At 45.2% G+C, this 6,748-nt stretch overlaps 1 pseudogene across 1 annotated transcript in view; it reads left to right on the plus strand.

Moving 5' to 3' along the window:
• Nucleotides 1-6,138: 6,138 nt before the first annotated feature.
• LOC116094901 overlaps nucleotides 6,139-6,748 on the plus strand; it is a 1,377-nt pseudogene continuing 767 nt past the window's right edge. Inside the window, exon 1 of the transcript XR_004120349.1 lies at nucleotides 6,139-6,748. The product of XR_004120349.1 is annotated as a ubiquitin carboxyl-terminal hydrolase MINDY-1-like (transcript).

Here is a 6,748-nt window from a genome sequence, read left to right on the forward strand (position 1 = left end):
GTGTTAGGTCAGAATCCTAGTCATTGCCTCCAGCAAAACCAGAGAATTAGAATAGGAATACCAAATTAGTCCCAGCGGGGAAGACACCATTGCTCTTCCACCTGCTTCACAACTGGATACGTGATCTTCGTCAGTAAGATCACTGACCTTGATGTGACTGTCACCTGCCTACATGACTCTTGTCATCTGCCTGCTGTATGCTACTTAAGCCTGCTTGTCACTTTGTATAAGGACTAGGACTTGGACTCATATGAAGGACTTGGACTCGCATGTAGGACTAGCACTATGGACTCGCAGAAGGACTTGCACTAAAACTTCGATGGGCTAGGACTCAGACTCATGCAATCCGCAGTCTCCCGGGCCCAGAGCACTTGGGCCTGGGGGATGCAGCACCAGTTCAGAGGAGATAGCTACTGCTTTAGACCCAGTGTGTTTTAGATGGCCTCAGATGTACCTCAACTGCTGAGCTGCCAGATTTACCATCTCTGTTTTGCAATGACTGTAAAAGTCTGATGCCATTTTTAAGAAATACATTCAGATCCTGTACTTCATGTGTCGTCTCTGCCATCATTTCTTCGCCTATGCCTTGTCGACCTGACTAGGACCTCGTTTCTCCCGCGGGTTGAGGAAGGCCCAGATCGGCCGGCCTGTGGTAGTATTACAGAGCAATAGTGATAAAAACTGCTTTGTATCAGTGCAGAGACAGACAGTTAAATCAATGAAATAGAATTGAAGACCCAGAAATGAACCAATAAACCTATGGTCACTTGATCTTTGACAAAGGAGCTAAAACCATCCAGTGGGGAAAAAAAAGACAGCATTTTCAACAAATAGTGCTGGTCTAACTGGCAGTCTGCATGCAGAAGAATGAAATCGATCTGAAAGACCCTCCAAAGGGACCCTCACTCAAGTCCCAGGAGACGTGCACCCAGTGAAACACGAGAGGCTGCTTTGATGCAAAGTGCACAAGGTTTCCAGACGGACCCCCAACCTCATGCAGGAGACAAGGAATCACGCGGAGGCTAAGGGGTTAGGGGTTTATATTGGAAAAAAGGTCTGAGGGAACAAAGGAATCAGGGTGGCTATACATGATTGGTTATTTTAAATGTAGTTCGAGCAGATTAGAGTTGAAAATTTCTAAAAAAAAGGGAGTGAAAAACGAGTGCTATTCAAGATTTCTAGTTGACCTTTAGCTAATACCTAAGGGGACCAGATGGCTCATTATTCAATGTCCGCCTAGGCGCATCCCAGGCGCCTAGGCGCTGGACATGCCCTATCTCCATGTTTTATGTCTTCCTGACCTGGGCTATGGGCATATCCTTGCATTTTTGCCCTATCTTCGTGGTTTTATGTCTCCCTGACCTTTCAGTCCCCTAACAGCTTGTTCATCTCCATTTTGATCTGACCCCTGTGGTTTTAGGTAATACTTTCCTTTGCTAACACCGGTCTCAAATTTAACTCTTTCAATCCCAGGCTTATGTGGGCAAGTTCGTGCTGAATTTTTTCTTTTCAGATCCATTCTTATCTCCTTATACAAAGCTCAGGTCCAAGTGGATCAAGGACCTCCACATAAAACCATATGCACCGAAACTAGTATAAGAGAAAATGGGAAAGAGCCTCTAACACATGGGCACATGGGAAATTTTCCTGAACAGAACACTAATAGCTTCTGCTCTAAGATCAATAAATGACAAATGGGACCTCATAAATTGCAAAGCTTTTGTAAGACAGAGGACACTATAAATAGGACAAAACTGCAACCAACAGATTGGGAAAAGATCTTTACGAATCCTACATCTGATAAAGGGCTAATATCCAAAATATACAAAGAACTCAAGAAGGTAGACTCCAGAGAACCAAATAACCCTATTGAAAAATGGGGTACAGAGCTAAACAAAGAATTCTCAACTGTCGAATACCAAATGGCTGAGCAGCACCTAAACAAATGTTGAACATCCTTAGTCATCAGGGAAATGTAAGTCAAAACAACCCTGAGATTCCACCTCACACCAGTCAGAATGGCTAGGATAAAAACTCAGGTGACAGCAGATGCTGAGGTTGTGGAGAAAGAGGAACACTCTTCCATTGCTGGTGGGATTGCAAACATGCACAACCACTTTGGAAATCAATCTGGCATTTCCTCAGAAAATTAGAAATAATTCTACCTTAACACCCAGCTATACCACTAAGTCCACCATATCACAAGGACATTTGCTCCGTTTTGTTCATAGTAGCCTTATTTGTAATAGCCAGAAGCCCTAAACAGTCCAGATTTCCCTCAATGGAAGAATGGAGACAGAAAATGTGGTACATTTACACAATGGAATACTACTCAGCTATAAAAGATGAAGACTTTATGAATTTTGCAGGCAAATGGATGTAACTAAAAATATTATCCTGAGTGAGGTAACCTAGACCCAAAAGGACACACATGATATTTACCCATTGATAAGCGGCTGTTAGACCTAAATCTCAGAACCCATGATACAACTTACAGACCATATGAAGCTTAACAAGAAGGAAGACTAAAACTGCAGATGCTTCAATCCTACTTAGAAGGGGGAACAAAATAATCACAGGAGGTAGATGGAGGGAGAGACCTGGGAAGGAGAAAGGAGGGGTAGGGAAAAGGTGGGGCAGGGTTAGGTATGGGAAGAGACAGGAGAGAAGTCCAGAGGGTCAGGAAAATGAATAGAAATATGTAGCAGTAGGAGGGAAGAACAGGGAAGGGGAGCCACTAGAAAGTCCCAGATGCCAGGGAACTGAGAGATTTCCAGGTCCCACTGGGGATGACTTTAGTGAAAATACCCAACAGAGAGGAGATAGAACCTGAAGAGACCAACTTCAGTAGAGGGCATGGCCCCCAGTTGAGGGATGGGGCCACACACTCATCTAAAAAATTTTAACCCAGAAATGTTCCTATCTAAAAGAAAACAGGGACAAAAAAAAAATGGAGCAGAGATTGAAAAAAAAGGCTATCCAGAGACTGTCCCACCTTGGGATCCATTCCATCTGCAGAAACCCAACCCTGACACTATTGCTGATGCCAAGAAGTGCTTGCAGACAGGAGCCTAATATGGCTGTCCTCTGAGAGGTTCTGTCAGCATCTGACGAAGATAGATGCAGATACTCACAGCCAACCATTGGACTGAGCCTGGGGACCCCAATGGAAGAGTTAGAGGGAAAGGCCAAAGGAGCTAAAGGGATTGCAACCCCATAGGAAGAACAATATCAACTAACTGGATCTGCCAGAGCTCCCAGGGACTAAAACACCAATCAAAGAGTATACATGGATATGTCCATGGCTCCAGTTGCATATGTAGTAGAGGATTGCCTTATCTGGCATCAATGGGTGGAGAGGCCCTTAGTCCTGTAGAGGCTTGTTGTCCCAGCATAGGGAGATGCTAGAAGGAGAAAGTGGGTGGGTGGGGGAGCACCCTCTTAGAGGCAAAGGGGAGGAGGGATGGAGTGGGTGGTTTGCAGGGGGTGGGGAGACTGGGTAGGGGGCAACATTTGAAATGTAAATAAATAAAATAACCAATTAATACAAAAAGCAAGCAAGCAAGAAAGGAAAGAAGAAAGGAAGGAAGGAAGGAAGGAAGAAAGAAAGAAAGAAAGAAAGAAAGAAAGAAAGAAAGAGAGAGAGAGAGAAAGACTCTTAAAGACTCTTAAAAGACTTTTAAAGACTCTTAAAGAGAGACTCTTAACCAGACTCTTAAAGTGAGTATCTATGAGCAAAGGTCAAGGTAGATAGAGTGTGGCTTACTGGTCTACAGCCAACATGTCCCCTTGTCTGTCTTCCTCATTCCCATGTCAGGCCTGAAGGTAGTGGGATTGGACCATGACCCTCTACTCATACTTATACCCACAGGACAAAACACAAGACTCAGAAGGAGGGAGAAAAGTGGGGAGTAGAAGAGTATGGAAGTGTTTACAGGACTATGCAGGATGTGTGTGCGGGGGACGGGGACAGAGGGTAGCCAGAGGCTCCAACCAAACATCTGGGTATATAGGCACTGGATCATGTCTGGCTACTTCCTGCTAAAGAAGGATAGCATGAGAGGGTGAATTTGTACTGAGTGAGAGATACTGAGTGAAGAAGTGTCCCTGGCTGACCATTACCAGGGAAATCTTGCTAATCTGTTCCTGGAGAAAGCAAAAGATACTAGGGGCAAAAAGAAAAAAATAGGCAAATGATAATGAGGGGTACTAATCAGGATGAGCCATTAAAAAACGGGAAGGCTGCTGAAGTGAAAACTTCACTTGGTTTCGATGGAAAGTCAGTTGTGTTGGATGGTGTTTTGCTGGGGCAAACAAGTGAAGGAGTGGTTTCTTGAAATGGACACAGATGAAAGGACATTTTGCTAAAGCAAGCACATGAAGGAACATGTGATGAAGGATTATTTACTAACAACACCCATGAATTGGTTTGCCCTATGTTGTATAGCTGAGCTCCATTTATAGTGATTCCATAGAGAGAAATGCACCAAAAAACTTCTGGTGGTGTTCTGGTGGCTTCTTGCTGCTTCCGTGGACTCCGGCCAATTGTCAGAATGATGTCAGATAATGTAGACTCACATAAAGTTTTGCTAAGACAGACTCACATGGTAAGGAAAGACCTATGGAGGATGGATGTGATGTTTGGAGGGAGTATAAATAGGACTCAATGGACAATGATGAGGGCTTGCATAGCTAACTTTGCAATGCATCATTGGTCTCATGTCTTTGATGAGAGAGGCACAGCTGGGAGCTTCTCCTGGTGTGCCTGGTGGTCCTGGTTGCTCCTGCTGACTTGTGCTGATTCTACTGAGGCCTGGCTGTCTCTGCTAGGTGGTGCCACCACTGCTGATTCATGTTTGCTATCCTGACACTACTGAACTGGACTGCTGGTGTATTCATGAAGTGTTTATGAGTGTATCAAGCTGCTGCTGTTGATTTTGTGAACTGAACTGCTGATTTCCTGACCATGAAGATTGGATTTGCTCCAAAGAACAATTTCTAAACAGGTTCTCTTCCCTGTATCTTAATAACTTTTCTTTTCCACTACCTCTACTGGGTAGTGATCTAGAAGGGAGGTTAAAGCATTTAAGAGTATTAAGAGTAGGATTTGAAAAAATCTAAGCCTACAAACTACAACCATTGGAAGTCGGGAAGATGCCCAGATTTCATCTCCTGTGGTCCTTCCCCAGTGTGTGGAGTGGTTCTATCCAGGTCTCTACTAGGCAGGACTTATTGATGTAATGATAGCATTCTTCTCCCAGGAACAAGCACGTGCCTCCTTTGTCTGCAGTGAGAAGATCTAGTAATGATCAGCTGTTCTGCAATGCAACCTGGGCCAGTGAAAGAACCTGTCATTGGAGGGATGGGAGGGATTCTGCAGAGTCATCCATGATCTCTCAATATTTTTCACACAGTTGTTTTAGTTCAGTGACCCAGTACTCCTGGACAATACGAGAGATACTGTGATAGAGATGCCTACTATGACCAGAAGGAAAGCAGCAAGGTCTTTATGAACCCCACTGGGTGTGGGGGAGGGACAAAAAAAAAACACACACACACACAGCAAATTCTGCCTGTCCATATAGGGTTATCTGTAGAACCGAGGTTACTGGAGGCATAGAGATGGGGAGCTCAGATAAGACTCTGGTGAGAGATTTTTAAATGAAGTTCCATTGCACTAAAAGAGGCCAGTGGTAGGGGATGGGTGTTGATGGTGGTTTGGTGGTGTACAGAGGGTATGGGAACCTGAGTAGCAGAAGAAACGCAGGGCATCTGGAGGACCCCAGAAGGCAGGGGCACCCTGGATTTGGGTTGACAGATGTGTGAAGTGGCAGGACAGATTGATGTTTAAAAGAGTCAGACAGAGGCACAGCTGCTGGGGAGGAGGGGAGCAGCCCAGAGGGGTGCAGAGGAAGCAGTTGCTCTGTAGAGAGAATATCTTGTGTATTGTATGGATGCATTACCTTGGCCTCCGGGCTAAAGATGTATGCCACCACACTCCTGCTTTATTTTTGAGACAAGGTCTTACACTGAGGCCACGTTGGCCTCATTCCTCCTGCCTCTGCTTCTTCCATACTGGGATTACAGTGGTGAAGCTGCCACCTCAGAAGGGAGTGATCACATCAGATGAGCTCCTGACACATCTTGAATGTGGACGATGCAATGACAGTGCTCCCTAAACTGGCCACAGATCTGGATGTCAATGTGCACTTCACAGGCATCTCAGACTTTGAGTATACACTGGAATGCAGCATCTTTGACTTGCTGGGGATACCTCAATACCATGACTGGCTTGTGGATCCACAGAGTCCTGAGGCTTGAGTGCTATTGGAAAGCTGAGTTACAACCAGCTGGTAGAGAAGACCATCACCAGTCAACACTCTAGTGACTCCGACCTCATGACAGAAGGCTTGACTGCGGAGCAGTTCCTGGAGACCACTGCAGCAGAGCTGACCTACCATGGCCTGTACAGGCTCACAGCAACTGCTAAGGAAGATGAACTTAGTGTCATTCTTCAAAACAACCGCTTTAGCACGATGACTAAGCACAAGGGTCACTTGTACCTACTGGTCACTCACCAAGGTTTTATACAGGAGGTGTATATGGTATGGGAGAGCTTGCATAACTTGGATGGACAGCTGCTTTTGTGACTCTGACTTTCACCTAAGTCATTCCCTAGGCCAAAGCCATGGAGCAGAGGTGGGAGTGGCTCTCCAGAGAAGCAGCTGCAGGTGGACCAGGACTACCT

Source organism: Mastomys coucha, unplaced genomic scaffold, assembly GCF_008632895.1.
Source record: "Mastomys coucha isolate ucsf_1 unplaced genomic scaffold, UCSF_Mcou_1 pScaffold17, whole genome shotgun sequence".
In the NCBI taxonomy this organism is placed as follows: domain Eukaryota; kingdom Metazoa; phylum Chordata; class Mammalia; order Rodentia; family Muridae; genus Mastomys; species Mastomys coucha.